The sequence below is a fragment of the Pyrus communis genome, chromosome 7, assembly GCF_963583255.1.
Source record: "Pyrus communis chromosome 7, drPyrComm1.1, whole genome shotgun sequence".
In the NCBI taxonomy this organism is placed as follows: Eukaryota; Viridiplantae; Streptophyta; class Magnoliopsida; order Rosales; family Rosaceae; genus Pyrus; species Pyrus communis.
The window spans coordinates 17,499,526-17,518,292 of NC_084809.1; positions in this window are offsets into that span (position 1 = coordinate 17,499,526).

Consider the following 18,767-nt stretch of genomic DNA (forward strand, 5'->3'; position numbering starts at 1 on the left):
CAAAACGGGAAACTTAGGGTTAACTTTCCTATATCAAACAGGAAACCTTGTTTGAGTAGGATTCCTCGTTTTGGTAAGAATTCATCGTTGGAGTAGGAATTCGTCGTTTCTTCAAGTCTTCAACTCATTCATTCCTCTTTCGCTCCAAAAGACTCCAATTTGCATCTTCTTGCACACTTTGGCCTTATAATCTGAAAATACACAAAAGTAGCCTTAAACACTAAAATAGCTAAGTAAACACAACATAAATGCACGAGAACAAGCTAATTAAGTCGCATGAATATGCTCCTATCAAATTCCCCCACACTTAACTTTTGCTAGTCCTCGAGCAAAACAAAACAACTAAACTAAACAAAACGAAACAAAACAAACAAAACATAACCTAAACCTTCCAACGATTGCCTCAGGGATTTCCAATGAAACATGACATGTCAAAGATCATTACTCACATAGCCTTTAGTCTTCCTTTCCCCCAAGCACATACTTAATCATAGTCACCATTCACTGGTTCGCATTTAATCAATTAAAACACATTTTGAATGTAGTAACATGCCTTAGAGAATTCCCTCAATTCCTCACTAGTTATGCACTCAATTTTCACTCAGATTTTCTGACTACACACCCTACACTAGTTATATGTGAGAAGATTGATGTAAACATGAAAGACTAGTACTCACATATGTTATAACAAAGAACGCAATTTCTGGAGTAATTAAACATGTTTAGATATGATCTCATGAATGGAATGCTACTACTTAGATGCGAGAACCAGTGACACCATATGCTCATACCAAATTCAAACTCCACAATTGAAATGCACAACACTCAAGATAGAAGTCAAGGGTTGTAACGGGGCCTGGGGTATTGGCTAACAACGAAAGGTAGGGATAAACAAAAGTTCTTTAAGCAATAGCAAGCAAAGTATTGAAATTAAGTCCTAGAATTCCCTTAGAATGCAGAAATCAACTTTTAGACAAATGGGGAAGATTCAAACAACTCTTAGGGCCTAATTCATTGTTTTGGGCCCTTACTTCAACAAACAATACTTTTCAACTCTTTTTCACTTCTTTTTCTTTTTCTTTTTTTTCTTTTTTTCTGGCCGTGCCTATGGCACATAACTCACATCAATAATCCTTCCCCCACACTTATTTTCTGCAACACATTAATCAAAAGGAATTCATTCATGCTTACTATGCTTCAAGAACAAGGGTACGGGTGGTCCTAATCTAGGGTAGGTGAGGATGATATGGGTTAACAAAGAACATGGGCTAACACGGCTCAATGGGGTTAAACTTAAACACAAAATGAGTGAAGGGCACATGGCTATTTGGCTTTGATGGTGGTCACTACACAACTTCATCTTGAATATGTGGTATGCAAATCAATAACATGCTTTGAATGAAATGGGCATGAGTTCTAGCATTTGGAACTAAGTGATGAAACGCCTTCTAAGTAGTAACCAAGAAAAGAATAATGAGATCATGCAACAACTTTAGAAAACAATGATGCACAGATTATTACTCTCCCAATAAACGTTTAGGCTCAAGTCTCACAGGGATGTAGCGTTTGTTTAAGTTCATTCCTTCAAGCATGTTACAAAAACTGATTTTTATCATTTGTGATTACATGTGAATTCGTAAACTATAACTACAAACAAGCATAAACCAAAGAGTATATCAAACGTCCATCCATGTTTGTAACTTTCTTTAACCGTCATGCAATTAAAAACCAAACCCTCATCATTGTGTTGGAAGGTAACCTACGACACAAACAAACACACAAAAGCAACTCTTTTTGGGTTTTTCAAAGCAGTTTTTCAAATTTTTATGGTATTTTCGGATTTTTAAGTCAACACACTCTAAAACACTCTAAAATAGCCTAAAAACACTTAAAAACAGTGGGAAACAAGTTTAGACATGTTAGGTGGTAAAACCCTACAATTTCATGCAAAAATATCTCAAAACAGAATGTTATCCCCCCACACTTAAACTAAACATTGTCCTCAATGTTTTAGACACAATTAAACACATTACACATAACATAAAATAAGCAACAAAGGAAAGGGTTTAGGGACGCAAATCTGAGTGTGGAGCGATTCCCAAATTCTTCCTTTGTTGATTGCATGGGTTGCCTCCCAAGTAGCGCTTGCTTTAACGTCTTCCAGCCGGACGAAACCTTCTTTTAATCTTCACTCTGGCTCACGGCATGGAGGGGTATGTCCTCCACGGTATACTTCTTGAAATTTCTCGTAGTATGGCTCACTGAATGGGCGGGGATAATGATCCTCCCTGATGGTGGTGTTTCGGTTCCGACAATCCATATAACTGCTCCCACCACCTTTATATCGATTGGGCTCCTGCACCAACGAAGGTAACAACCTATTAGTTGAAGTAAGAATTGAGATTGGAATTGAAGACTTACAAACATAGTGTGGTGAGGGCTCAAAAATGGCAGCCCTTTCAACAATGTTACTATGGCTACTTTCGGCCATATTGGGTGGTTGTAGACCAATCACTCCAAGTTCTTCTCCAGCGGTGGTTCCCGATACTTCCTTCTTGATAGGTATGGATCCTTTCGGCCCCATGTCCTTACGCACATCTATGACAAAGCAAGAATGGCAATCGTTAGGATTCTTAATAGAGTCATACACATTAAATTTAATTATATCACCACCAAACTCCATTGTTAGTGCTCCTTTGGCCACATCAATCTTGGTTTGGGCCGTTTTCATGAATGGACGGCCTAGCAAGAGTGGCAATGATGGAGCATCGCTCGAATCCTCCATGTCTAGGACATAAAAATCTGCAGGAAAGATGAGATGATTGACCTGCACTAAAACATCCTCAAGGACTCCCTTGGGATAAACATTAGATCTATCGGCCAATTGTATGATTACACCATCATTTTTCAATACTCCTAGGTTCATAGATGCATAAATTGAATATGGCATAACATTTATAGAAGCACCTAGGTCTAGCATGGCAGATTTAAATTTAGTGTTACCTATCACACAAGGAATTGTAAAACTACCCGGATCTTTGCATTTGGGGGGTAGTTTGCGTTGCAATATGGCGGAGACATTTTCACCTACCTTTACCACCTCCTTAGTCGACATCCTCTTCCTAGTGGTGCAAAGCTCCTTTAAGAACTTGGCGTACCTCGGGACTTGCTTGATTGCATCCAAAAGGGGTATGTTCACTTGCACTTTCCGAAACGTCTCAAGGATGTCCTTCTCGGCTTCTTCTTTCTTCGTTTGCATGAACCTACTAGGAAAAGGCACATTGAAAGGAAAAACATTAGTAGGTACCGAATTTGACCCATTCTTACCCTTTTTGGCCAAATTAGACAATTTTGGATCACTACAAACTTGCGGCAAAGGTGTTTCCACCTTTGCCGTGGGTTGGCCTATCTCCTCCTCTTCGATTCTCAGTTTTTCCTCCTCTTCGGGGCTTGATGGTGATGGGTTGGATGTAATGCCAACTTCTTTTCCACTTCTCAAGGTGATTGCGTTGGCCGTTTCAAACCCTCCCTTTGGGTTTGGAATGGTTGAACTAGGAAGTTGGCCTTGCTCACGAAACTTCCTTACAAAATCTGCAATTTGCCCAATTTGTCTCTCCAATTGCTCCAACCTCTTATCTTGGTTTTGCATGGCTTTGGCTTGATTTTCTTGCCCCTGAGACAAATTCGTTAGTAACTTAAGAAGTGTATCATTATCTAAAGTGTTACCTGAACTTGTTTGGGCAGATTGTGGAGGTGCTTGTGTGGGTGCGAATGGCTTGGTGAAGAAGCCCGGGGGTTGTTGCCTAAAGCCTCCTTGTTGTTGTGGTTGTTGGGGCTCCCTCCATTTGAAGTTTGGGTGGTCTCTCCAACCGGGATTGTAGGTATTGGAATACGGATCGTTCCTTGGTTGGTTTTGACCTTGAAACCCAATTGCGTTGGCGCTTTCCCATCCACCATTTTCTATGAGTTGTGGGCACTTCTCAGAAGCATGTCCTTGGATCGAACACACCGCGCATACCACTGGTCCTTGCATCCTCATTCCTTCGGCCATCTGAGACACAATGGAAGTAAGATTAGCTAACTGTGAATGAATATCGGGGGTGGAACTTACCTCATGCACTTGCTGCCGTGGGGGTCCTCTTTGGCCTACTCCTTCGTACTGTTGAGCGTTCAATGCTCGGTTAGCGATCAAAACCTTAGCATCCCTGGGTGTCTTGTCCACCAATGCTCCACCCGCCGAGGCGTCGAGCATTTGACGTTCGATTGGTAGGAGCCCCTCGTAGAAGTACTGAAGAAGTAACTCCTCCTTCATCTGATGCTGTGGACACGAAGCAACAAGAGATTTAAAACGTTCATAATACGTAGGAAATGACTCACCTTCTTCTTGTTGGATCCCACTTATCCTTTTACACAAAAGGATGATGCGAGAAGTTGGGAAAAACTTCTCCAGAAAAGCCCTCTTCATGCTCTCCCATGATGTGACGGTTCCGGGAGCTAAGTCGTACAACCAATCCTTGGCTTTGTCCATTAAAGAGAATGGAAAAGCCTTCATCTTCAGAATACTTCCATCGACGTTGATGGGAGTCATGCTCGAACACACCACCTCAAATTCCTTCAGGTGCTTGTTCGGATCCTCCATGGACAACCCATGGTACTTCGGAATATGGTGAAGCAAGCTGGACTTCAACTCGAACTCGTCGGTCTTCCCTTCGGCAGGTGGGGGATATTGGATACACAAAGGTGCTGCATTATCCAATCCCGAGGCTGAAAGCTCCTTGAGTGTCCGGGTATCCACGGCCATGACTTGTGGTTCTTCAAATACTCTTGTCGTGGGTTCCTCAAATGCACCTGTCGTAGCCTCTTCTTCTTCAAGGTCAGATTCCGGACGTTGTGGACTTGGTTCGTGTGGCTTCCTCTTCCGTCTCAAAGTCCTCTCAAAATCGCTGTCAAAATCAGAGATATGATCACGAATCGGTTGAGAACTCCGAGTCATGCACTAGTACCTAAAACAAGGAAAACAAAACAAGGTCAGAATCTTTAACAAAAACTAAATTAAACAAAAAAAATAATAATAACAATCCAAGGGATTAGCAAAGTTGCTAATCCCCGGCAACGGCGCCAAAAATTTGATGCTAACTAATTAAGCACACAAATTAAAACCCTCTTGTGACAATTGTAGTAAAGATGCAAGTAGGGATCGTTCTAGACCGGGGATTAGGAGGGATTACTAAATCACTTGGAAACTGACTCAAAAACGTAAAACAAACGTTAAAAACACTAAACTAGACTCAAAGAATGTAAAACTAAACAATAAAATACTAAAACAAATCAAAAGACTCAAAGAATACAAAACACTTATAAACACAAACTAAGACACTTTCTAACTAAATTAGACACTAAGGTAAAGGGGGATTGAGGTTTTGACGAAATTAAACTAAATGCACAGATTGTAATTTAAAGGCAGAATGTAAATATGAATGTGATGAAAATATGGATGAATGCTAGCTAGAAGGTTCTTCTCCACACAAGTTACACTTGCATACAATTTGATTTTCAGTTGGTCTTTCAATGAATTATGAAACTCAACACCCCGAGTTAATTAGGTCCGCTTAAATTAACCGTCAAGTTTTCCTTAAGTTAATGAATTGGTTGGGTTAGCGCAACGCAATTCAAAACATTCTCCAAAAGTCCTTTACGTGAAAAGCACAATAAAGATACAATCAAAGATCATTAAGCATCATGAAAACTATAAGTGTCGACGAGGCATTCGTTACTATGATTGCATGAAACTTATGCCAAGAATTTATTTAACGCGATTGTTTATAAGCAACCTCCACTACTTGTGAATATAAGTTCATAACTATTAGGTGAAATTCACTTATATTCTAGCGTCATATTCATGCATGAAAATTAAGCGTGCACTCTCAATAAACATACACAAATAAGTTATCAATCAAGCAGTTAAACAAATTGAATCCACCATTCATGAAATTCCAACCAAAAGTAATCAATTCATATTGCAAGCATAAACATGGTTTCGAATCACCCCCTAGCTAAATAGGGGTTTAGCCTCTCATGTTCACAAAAAGAGAAATACAATTGAATTTAAACATAAAGCACAAAGGATTGATTACACCTAAAACGCCCAACGAATCCACTTGAATTTCTGCGCGTCTAAGCTCCTCTTTCCTCTTCTCCTTGCTGCGGCAGAGATGTTGTGTGGTTAATTTGGGTGATTTTCTGGTTTTGGGATGGATTTATGGAAGTGTGGTGGTGCGGCAATGGTGGTGGATGGTGGGAGAGGCGTGGAAAAATGGCTGGGAAGGTGGAGGAAGGTGCGGCTGTTCAGAAAAATGGGATATGGTGCTGCGGCTGTTTAAGAAAAAGGGTGAATGGTGCTGCGGCTGTTAAGAATTAGGGTGAATAATTAGAGTGGTGGGTGATGGTGGAGGCTAGGGAAAGAATTGGAGAGAAAAGGTGATGGTGGCTGCGTAAAAATGGGGGATGGGATGCTGGAATTCGTGTGGAGAACAAAATGCGGCTGGAATAGAATTAGGGTGGATACGGTTTAGGGATAATGCTGGAAATTCATGGGGAAGGCACGGATTGCAGGGCCAAATGGAAGGGTGGCTGCGGCTGTATGATTATGGAATGGGAGTCACGGCTTAGATAGAAATTAGGGTGCATGATAGAATGGCAGCCATAGTTTTTTTTAATGAGAATTAGGGTTAACTTTGATAAATGGGGGGGCCACGGCCTTGTAAGGCTAATGGGATTTTTGTGGCTGTTTTGTTTTATTATAAAAATGAAAATAAAATGGAAGGCTACGGATTAAAGGGGAGGATATGGAAAGGTGCGGCTAAGTATGTAAAACCTAGAGTTTTAAATATGTTTGGTTCCTAGCTTATTTTTATTAACGAAAATAAATTCAAAGGCTTCTAGAATTTAGGAAATAAAATCAGAAATTAAAGAGGGAAAGATTAAAGGGTGCGGCTAGGGTTAGGTTAGGAGAGGGAAATAGGGTTTAATTACATAACATTAGACAAAAATGCCCCCCCTTGCACGGCAAGGAAAGGGAAGAAGCGTTAAGGCACGGCAAGGTTGTGTAATTGGGTTAGGGCCTTGGTTTTGTGTCCTAAAGTGCTTACAAGGCCTTCAAAGTGGCTAGAAAATACGGACGTTTAAGTTTAGGAAAGGTTACCAAAACGGGAAACTTAGGGTTAACTTTCCTATATCAAACAGGAAACCTTGTTTGAGTAGGATTCCTCGTTTTGGTAAGAATTCATCGTTGGAGTAGGAATTCGTCGTTTCTTCAAGTCTTCAACTCATTCATTCCTCTTTCGCTCCAAAAGACTCCAATTTGCATCTTCTTGCACACTTTGGCCTTATAATCTGAAAATACACAAAAGTAGCCTTAAACACTAAAATAGCTAAGTAAACACAACATAAATGCACGAGAACAAGCTAATTAAGTCGCATGAATATGCTCCTATCAGCATGCAGTGTGCATATCATGACTATAGGAGATCATTCAGTGTGCTTAGTGTGTGCATAGTATGTGGATATAGTGCACATGCGTTGTGCATATAATGCACATGGTGGGGATGCAATACTTCTTCCACTACAACAAGGAAGAAGCCAATATTCAGTGGCTTAAGAGTGCAATCTCGAAAGCCATCAAGTAGCAACGTAACGTATACGGTACGATCTTGGTGTGCCACTAGTGGGATTCGAAGCATGAAAGGCTCAAACTTCTCTATTCTTTCAAATGTCACAACTCAGGACGATTGAGTGTAATGGAATGCTAGGACAGGTTTCAGCTGTGTTTGTCGGATTTTTGGGTGCATAGGTAAGTAAGGGCCTAAATCCTAAAACTGCACCACAACACCGCTACCATCAAACCTTGTAGTGACTGTGGAAGTCCATAGGGTCCGGTCACATTCCAAATGCATTAGGATGCATGTGACTGTGAAAAAATCACTACCTATAATGCTTGTAGATGGCATCAGGAAGTGAATACATTTTGTGATATATTATGTGGTAGAGATATGTACTAAGTTTTTTTTTTGTTCATTTAATTTTGTTGTAATCCCAGGGTTTAACTTCTAGCGTTTAATTTTGTTGTCTCTCATGTGCTACTAAATTTGTAATTCTATGGACTTTGTACCTTTAAATTTTTCCAACAAGCTTTGAAAACTAGGCATAATTACTAAAAACTAGCCTAAGATGTCATCATTACCATGTCATCGATCTAACTTGCCGCCACTTTTTCCCACTCATCAATGCATGAATGATTGACAGGCAAAGAAAATGCACATGCCATGCACAGAAAATGCACATGCCATTCACATTACATGCATAGTAAATGCACATGTACTACACATGAAATGCTATGGTGCAATATTGGTGGCAACAGGAAATGAACATTTTTTGTGATATGTTAATTGGCTTTAATAGGAACTCAGATTTGTTTCTATTCCTTTACTTTTCTTCAAATTTAGTTGTCATGTACATTTTGTTAGTAAATAGAAAAGGAAGAAGTTTTTGGAATCATTAACAATGTTTGCTTTCTTAAATGAAAAGATACACAGAACAAAGCATGTTTAAGTCCCCAAAACCCAATGTCGTAAGTTCAAATAGTATATGACGTGATTATGTGTCATTGTTAATAGCATTACGTCAAAATTAGACTACAAAAATTGGGCACAAACCCAAAATTGACCTCCTTTAATGCGTAGAACATGATTGAGACATGCACATAATAGGCACATAGCATGTATACACCATGCTCATTGGATGCTCACAATATGCAGATTTGAAATGTACAGAAAAAACAAACTTCGAAATATCACTAATCCTAGCAGCATTCCTCATTGGTAAATCAATCATAAGAGCGACAAAAGAGACACAAGAAACCGAAATGGATAGGAACACCTCATAAAAGAATCTAATAACGAATTTAAAAACGATATAAGAAAATAAATGAAAACATTCATTTGGATACATATTGTATGAAGTGTCTTCGGTTTGTCTTTCACAAGAGCCTTCAACAGAGGCGAAAACATTCAAATTGTCAACAATGTTTCCATAAATTTGTCAACAATTGTCAACAGAACCCAAATAACAAATCCATCTTATACAATAATAAATGTGATTCCTCAAGCTCAGAAGCCTTACAAAGGCCATCAATAAAACGATTGAAGCTTACAACAATAGCCACTGGAACCAAACCTTTCTTGCTCATCTTTCTCAAGAAGTTAAAAGCATTGTTAACTCTGACAGCATATGATAATTCATTGAATCCAAGTACATAACCATCCCTCTGAATGACATGAGACAGCATAAGAAAAAGTATAGAAAAAGTTTTTTTTTTTAAAAAAAACTTGTACAACTATATTGTCTATCCTTCAAAATCATTCTCATATCAAGAGCTTTGAACATTTTTATAATCCAATGTGAATCTAAAAAATTAAAGAAGCTATATATATGTTGCAAAGAATCATCCCAACTATCACCAATACCAAGATGTAATTTTGGAAAATTGAAATCATAACAAACCGAATAAACAAGTTTCAATTCACACAACTCCACCAAAGATATCAAAATTATTCCCAAATTCTAATGACCCAGAATTCAATTCCCCATATCAACTAAAATCAACTTTCCTCTAACAAAATCACTTCTTCAAAAGTGCAACCAAACATCAAATCACAATAAACTCAAGCCCATTTCTACAAATCAAAAAAGCAAATTTTGTTACAAAAATACAACAATTTGCATAATTTAAGCCAAACATAAAAGGAAGATGAAGAAAAAAAGTCATAAAGATCATGAGAATGTGGGGGAGGCGAGAGAGGTTTCCTCATGAAGAAAAAAAAGAGTCATAAAGATCTGGTGAGAAGCAAAAACCAAGGAAAAATGGAAGATGGGATTTACCTTTGTCGTTGTTCATGTTCTAGGTCACCGGCGGAGTACGAGAAGGTGGGGGAGGCAAGAGAGGTTTCCTCTCTCTCTCTCCTCTCTGTTTCTCTCCCTACAAAATCAGAAATGAGAGTTGCAATTTTCTAGGTAACCCATTTATATGGAAGGTAATTAGGTCATTTCAAGGTGTAGAAAAATCCTATTTTCGTCCACTAACTGTGCATGGCGTGTGTATGCTTCCCAAGATTAAGAATTGTCCCATTTTGGGGTATTTTCCATTTTATTTTCAAAGTTCATTAATTTTGTATGTATAAGTTTAGGGTTTTACTTACCGTGCCTATCTACTAGTGGGAGTATCATGCCATTTGATAATAAAGAAGACTTAGACGGGTGTGAGCTTATCCTCGATCACTTTGTCATAGGTGTTTGTATTATCGGGAAGATGAGTCTAACTTCAAGTGTTTAGGCTTGAAATAACAGTTTGGCCCGAGATAGGCTGACTCGAGGGCTACGATTTTCGACCCAGTATGCGTCTTTTAGCCAATAGGTTGTTAGCCTATAAATAGGATCAACAAAGTCCTTATGAAGGAAGGACTATGAAGAGATCAAGCGTTGGTGGTTTGGTTGAGTCCTATATGAATTAAAATTGCCAAGGATTAAATGTGGATTATCCTTGGGATAAGAATGCCTGCATAATCAGATAAGATGAATACATCTTGTACTAAGGCTAAGTTCAAAGTTCTGGCAAGAATCAAAGAAGCCAAGACTGGAAGAAGATGAAGTTTCATCTTAGGTATAAAGGAATATTTGGGCAGATGTTGAGCAAATATAGTCCCATCAGGACTCTTCTTATGCAGGCTTGTACCAAAACACTTTACGTGAAATCTTCTCATAACCCTGGTGTTAATTACACTAATACTCCTGAGGTTTATCAAGTTTTCACAAAAAACCCTCACGTTTGAGACATTACACTAACACCCCTTCAAGTTTTAATTTACCTTCACATAAGTCCCTCAGTCAAAATTTTGATAATAAATTGACAAGTTTACCCTTATAAATAATTAATTAAACCATAAAAAAATAAATCATTATAATTATATATAATAAAAAAATAAATTACAAGCAAGCTCGAAAATTTCGAAAATTCAAAGTTCTTCAAGCCCATCGACAACGACCTCTAACCGTACAGAAACTAGTTAAAGAAAAAAGAACCTGACTTTTTTCATCACTAAAGCTAATTGACTCGGGAGAGGGCGAGAGAGAGAGAGTTTTCAGAGGCTCTAATTCGATTTTATAATTTAATTAAGGAGAAGAAATGAAAGAACTAAACCTCAGAAAAATAAATTAATTAATTACTCTCTCTCACAAGCTGTTGTGCTGCTGCTGCTTGTGTAACAGTTCCGTTCAAGATGGGTTGGGGTTGATGAAGGTGGGAGGGCAAGAAAAAGATGAATTGTACATCTTCTCTTTTTTTTTTCTTTTTTTCTTTTTTTAAGTTCTTAATTATATAAAAGAATTTTTTTTTATTATTCAAATATTTTTAATCTAGATGGCAATATTTAAGTAGACAGGTGGGATCTAATTATGTTCCACATCATCACATAATAGATTTTTTTTTAAAAATTGTGACAAAAGGACTGCATTAATTTGTGACCATAATTTTAGGGACTGCATTAATTTTAGGGACCATCTTAATGGGGTGGATAATTTCAAGAGTCATTTGTGATAAAAACCCTAAAAATAATATATATGTTATAAACTTCTTATTTAAGTGTGATTGTGTAAATCCTAGATTAAATTAGATTTTAGTTATTCTACTCTATTAGGACTTGTATTCCTTGGAGGACAAGGATTTCTTCCCTCATTACTATAAATAAAGGCACTGCGTAAAGGGAATAACACATCATTTACACAACCCTACAAACACATCTCTCTCTATATTTTCTCTGTGTCGCCGGCCCCCTTTCCCTATCAGTTAAATATAGGCCACAACACATTATCAGCACGCTCTTAAGCTGTGCTTAGGAATCTGACGTAGAAGTTTTCTACATCAAATCAGTTCATCAATATCATCACACAATCAGGTTCTTTCAAAACAACGATTTTTAACTCGCTATTTTTGCAACCCTTATAGCATGAACATTCACCATAATACATGACCCAACTTTACGTTTTTCGAATTTTAGATTCTACATAAATTGTGTATTCATTATATCCATAGTTGTCGAATTATGTGAATTGATATTGCCATGAATTGCATCATATATATGTCCATGCATTAAATTATTTGATTGAATATGCTCTGAATTAATTTGGAAACTGAAAAAAAATAAAAAAATAAATAGGGTTTGTCGAAACCCAACCCAAGCTTACACGCGAGCTTTGAGCCGCGATGCACTGGAGCCAAACCCCCATCCTCCTGCGGGTGCTCCATTTGAGAAGACGACGCCATTTTTGGCATCGAACCTACAAAACCAGCGTTGCCTGCAGTCGGCCATGGCCTCACCACCGTCTCCCCTAGATATCACGACCTGCAGTCGTGTTTTGGGACTCAACCATCATCGGTGCCGATGGGTTTTCTCCAATGAATATCGTTGAATTTTCAAAGGATTCTTCAAATCTTTATGTTTCTCAGACCCCTCGATGTCAAAATTCATTTTTCTGTCTAAAATTAAGGTTATATTCGAACCTCCGTGCATCGCCATGCCATGACTGATCGAGGGAAGTCGCCTAAAGCAATGCCAGAGATTTTTCCGGTTGGAATCCCACAGCCTAGGGCCTGCATCGGGCCTACATCGCACAGCACCCTTTTTAGGCTGCTAGTTGTCTTTGTTACCTCGGCCCAAATCCAAACAGCCCAATTGGGCTTTAGTGTCCCCGTGTAGGACGCCGCACCTAATCCCAGCCTGTAGCTGGTGCATTAGTGCACTGCACTGCGTCACACCCAATCTACATCCATCTGGGCCTCTGGTATATTGGGCCTGCAACCCATATCTATTTACCCCAGCCCAATTCTTGGGCCTAGGCCGCATGGTTTAAACATTCTCAGCCCACCTGTGGGCATTGGCCCATGTTTTTGGGCCCCGAGCTTAATTGTTTATTTTTTTAGACAATTTAAGTTTATAATTTTTCACCCACACTTAATTTTAGCCTGAAGTTCAAACTATTAATTCAATTATTATAAAGACCTGAAGTTCTATTTGCATATTTTCTTGTTGCATATTTTTGTATATATTTGTGTTTGTCTGCAGGAACATATGAACGTAATGTTCATAATTATTTAGAAACCTAAAGTTTCTAGAAACATGCCTTGTTTGAAAACCTAAAGTTTTCTTTAAAAACATCACCCATGAAAGCTTTTTTCATGAAAATTTAAACCATTACATGTCTATTAGAACTTGAATGTTCTACGCCTATGTGAATGGATTGATTTTTCTCCATTACACTAACCACATCTTATCCATTATTTTGTGATGGGAACATGTCGAATTTGAACAAACTCGAATTCACTGCTTTAGAGGTCTCTGGAAGGAACTACCTCAAGTGGGTCTAAGATGTGAAGCTCCACCTCACTTGGACCCACTTGAGGTAGTTCCTTCCAGAGAATTTGTGATAGGAACATCTCGAGAAGGAACTACCTCAAGTCTCATCTCCAAAGAATTTGCGTCCCGCCATTGAAGATGAGACAAACAACCTGGTTGGCGAAGCTGACAAAGCCACTGCCATGATCTTCATTCGAAGCCATATTCATGACACACTGCAAACCGAGTGATGAAGTAGAAACTAACACACAAATTAAACCCTATAAATTATGCAATAATAGTATGAGAAAGTAGGGATCGTTCTATTCCGGGGATTAGAAGGGATGCTAATCAACACAAATTAAACTTATAAAACTGAAAACTAAGTTAAACTAAAAACAAAATAATGACTAGGGGATATTGGACGAATTTAATTAAAACAAAAGTAAATGGCAGCAAGTAAATTAAGTTGTGAATGAAATATGGATGAAATGATAGCTATAGGATTCTTCTCCACACATGAAACATATGCATACAAATTGATTTCCGGTTATTCTTTCTATAAACCACGAATGACAATGCCCCAAATTAATTGTGAACATCACTAATTAACTCTCAGATTTTCCTAAGTTCATTGAATTGGACTCAGCGACGCAACCAAATTATTCTTTTCAAGTTCCCTAACTATGAAAAGCATGATAGAGATACATCTCAAAGATCATTAATTTCTGTGAAAATCATAAGCATTGACAAAAAGCATTTGTAACTATGAAAAGCATGATACTCCTGCCAAGAATTTACTTAACTCAATCATGACTAGTGACCTTACTACTTGCAAATATAAGTTCATAACGATTAGGTGAAATTCCCTTATATTCTAGCATCAAATCCCTGCATGCAAACTAAGTGTGCACTCTTAATAAACATACAAGAATAAGTTCTCTATAAAGCAGATAAGTAAATCCAACTGTGAATGTTTCTGCAAAGATGGATGTACCAAATGTACGATGGACTTCCCTCATGGAGGCCCGGGACACCTATTTGGCCGATCCACATACATTGGCGGCTAGCCAATCCTCTGCCCCTACACAAAAGCATGGCAAACCACTTGGTTCAAAGGATTCACACCCCTGGAAAAGGAAACCCACGGCACAGGCCCCCGAAGAGCTTACCGTGAATCCAATTGTCACCTATTCATTCTATCCAACTCATGAGGAAATTCTAGATTATGGAAGCGTACTTGAAGAGACAAATCCACCTTCCAAGAATCGTGAGATTTTGGTCCATTATGCTAGCTTGGATGATGTTTAGTGTAGAAATGAGATGACAGTTGACGATGCATTAGCATATGCAGTAGCTCCTGAGATCATGTTGAGCGATGACATTAAACCTCATTTCGTTGATGAATGTCAACGTAGAACCGATTGGTCAAACTAGAAGCAAGCAATCCAAGTCGAACTCGATTCGCTTGCGAAACGTAAAGTGGTTGCACCTATAGCTCCTACTCCTCCACCATGTGAAGCTCGTTGGCTACAAGTGGCTTTTCATTCGGAAGCGTAATGAGAAGACGAAATTGTGTGTTACAAAGCTTGTCATGTTGTGCAAGGCTTCTCACAACGCCCCAGGAATGACTATGACAAAACTTATTCACTCGTTATAGATGTGATTACTTTTTGCTAGCTTATTGTTTGGTAGTTTTTGAAAAACTGAGTATGCAACTGATGGACATAGTAATTGCATATCTCTATGGGGATCTTGATACAGAAATTTATATGAAAGTTCCGAAATGACTTACATTGACTGGATCAAATATTTCCACACCTCAGAACACACTCTCAATTCAACTGAGGTGTTCACTCTACAGTTTGAACCAATCCGGAAGAATGTGGTAGAATCGTCTGAGTGAGTATTTGACTAGTCAGGGATAGGTGAACAACGAACTATGCCCTTGTGTGTTCATTAAGCAGTCACATTCCAATTTTGCAATTGTTGCAGTTTATGTCAACGACGTTAACCTCATCGGAACTCCTGAAGAGCTTGAGAGAACTGCCGTACACCTGAAGTCAGAATTTGAGATGAAAGATCTAGAAAAGACTCGATATTATCTCTATCTTGAGATAGAGCATCGTTCGAATGGAATCTTAGTACATCAATTGAACTACACTCAGAAGGTGTTGCACAGCTTTAACGAGGATAAAGCGAAGCCTTCGAGTACTTCTATGGTCGTTCAATCGCTAAATGCAAAATGAGATCCCTTCGATCCGAAAGAGGATGATGAAGAGATTTTGGAGCCTGAAGTTCCTTATCTGAGTGCAATAGGCGCTTTATTGTACTTAGCTCAATTTATTAGACCCAACATCTCCTTCACTGTTAATCTTTTGGTAAGATACAGTAATGCACCAACACACAGACACTAGACTGGTGTTAAAGACATCTTCCACTACCTTAATGGTACCATGGATTTGGGCTTTTCCATCTCTACGGATCCTCGAGTGATGCCGCACCCCTCTTATCTCAAGTCGATTCTCGCCTTGTTGGTTATGCCAATGCAAGATACTTATCTAATCCGCACAAGGTGCACTCTCAAATGGGTTATGTCTTTACTATTGGAGGCACCACAATCTCTTAAAGGTCAACTAAACAGACCTTAGTTGCCACTTTGTCTAACCATGCTGAAATTCTCGCCCTACACGAAGCAACTCGAGAATGCTTTTGGCTGAAAGAAGTTGTAGGCCATATTTGAAGCTCCTGCGATCTTTACCCCATCGTTGACGTCTCGACGACGATCTATGAAGACAACGAAGCATGTATCGAACAACTCAAGAAAGATTACATCAAAGGAGACAACACCAAGCACATTGCACCAAAGTTCTTCTCACATCAACAACAAGAGCATCAGAATATTGAAGTCTTGCAAATCCATTCACAAGACAATCTGGCCGACCTCTTCACCAAATCATTACCAAAGGCAACATTTCAGAAGCTTATTCAAGGAATTGGTATGCGTAAACTTTCTAAGTTGTAACATTATTAGTTCTTTTTGGAATTTTGTCAAACTCAAGGGGAGTATCCTGAAGTATACTTGCTTGATCTTAATGTACTCTTTTTCCCTATGATTATGAGCATTTTTTCCACTAGGTTTTTGCTACCTAATGAAGTTTTGACGAGGCACCCACCTTGAGTTGATCATATCCCTAATGATGTCATGTAGACGTTTCATTTGATTTTGAATTACTCATGCATTTTTCCTTAGACTATGGATTTTTATCCCTACTCGGGTTTTTACCATAGCATTAGGGTTTTTTGTGAGACTTACTTCCTTATGCAAGTTCCTACCTTATTGAAACTAACATGTTCCCAGAATCAGTGCCGACAAGTCGACTTCCTGAACTCTACATGATGTCGAATCTACTTGAGTATTTACACACTCAAGGGGGAGTGTTATAAACTTCTTATTTAAATGTGATTGTGTAAATCCTAGATTAGATTTTATTCTAGTTATTCTACCCTATTAGGACTTATATTCCTTGGAGGAGAAGGATTTCTTCCCACCCTTATTACTATAAATAAAGGCCCTACATAGGGGGAATAACAAATCCTCTACACAACCCTACAAACACATCTCTCTCTATATTTTCTTCGTGCCATCGGCCCCCTCTCCCTGTCAGTTAAATATAGGCCACAACAATATAGTTATTTACTAGTTGGGTTGCCAGATTTCTATGATATCAATGATTTGATAATTATCATCATTTTTGTGATTAATATCAATTATAGATAAAATAGATGAGGCTCATTCACTCCTCTCATGTTGGAGCAAAGATGACACGCATGTTCAACTTGTCAAACAAGTTGGAATATACAAAACAACCTTAGTAAACTGAAAAGCAACTTTGGTATCTCAACTTCTCGAACTAAAAAATTCACAAACACCGTGTAGCATAGGACAAAATCTGGTTTCGACACTCAATCTAGCTACCACTTTCTATTTCTTACATCTCTAAGTGACAAAATTACCTCATATGAGTAGATGTGAAATGCCTATCAGTGGTTGATCCAACCTAGTTTGGATCAGTATACCCTTCAACATCCAAGTGAATAAACTTAGAAAACACCTAACCTTTACCAAGAGGCAAGAGCAGACTTGAAATATCTCATAATACAAGTCACATCCATATGAATCACTAGTACTGTGCATGAACTAACTCATAAACCTTACAACATAAGCTATATTAGGCGGTGTAAATAAGATTAATAAAAGTCGCCCTTTCGGCATTTCAGGAAATATAATAAAAGTCCGCATTTGAAGGAGATGTACCTAGGGGTAGGCACGGCCCGAGCCGAGCCCAAATTTGAAGGGATCAGACCGGACCCGCTTAAAAAGGAAATGGGTTGGGCCGGGCCGGATATTACAAATCTCATCACTGAAACCGAACCTAACCCAACCCGTTTGAAATGGGTCTGTTCGAGACGGGTCCACGGGTCCTCTTTCTTTCTTTTTTTCTTTTTTTTCTCGGTTTGGATCGCCTCTGGGACTTGCTCTGTCTCTCATCCTCCAGATCTTTGACATCACTGAAGCTTACTGGATTCTGCAGAGAAGATCTAGAAATTATCTAGGGTTAGAATCAGCTCTATTCCTTCATCAAATTAAATTAAAACCCTCTAGAAAAGGGTGTGAAGGAAATAACCTTTCTTGGCCTGCAGCAAGTGCAGGCTAATAGAAGCCTGAGATTCAGACACCATCTACAGCCACACATACATAAATCAAAAAGTTCAGAGCTTTGTTGAAGCTAAAGCTTATTTGAATCAAAACCCAACAATATACAACATATAAATACATATATAGAATTTTAGATGTTAAATTTGGCAGTACCTGAAATGACAGTTAGAGAGGAAGAAGAAGTAAGAAGACCTAGAAAAAGGAAGAGGAAGACAATGGAAAAGCAAAAGCAGAAGCTCTGATTAAACACCATACTTTCTGGGTCTTCTCTATCATCACTACCAACCTCTTCGCCTTTTACACTCTTCTTGCAGCTACTACAACTTCAAATCTATCCTCGGAAATGCTGTGTTCACCCAAACCCGCCTCGATTCTCTGTCGTGGGAGCCAAATCGTCTCAAATCCTCATCCGGGTCTTCTCCCTCCGAACTCCTCTTCAACCGCCCCGCCACCTCCTCCATTCCACAACAACCAATCTCCCTCCCCGCCACCATTGAGTCATCATCAACCTGCCTAGCCCTCATTTTCGACTCACAGGAAAACGGAGTCTGACTCGTCCATGGCCTCATGGCCTGCGCAGAAGCCGTCCAGCAGAACATCTTCAA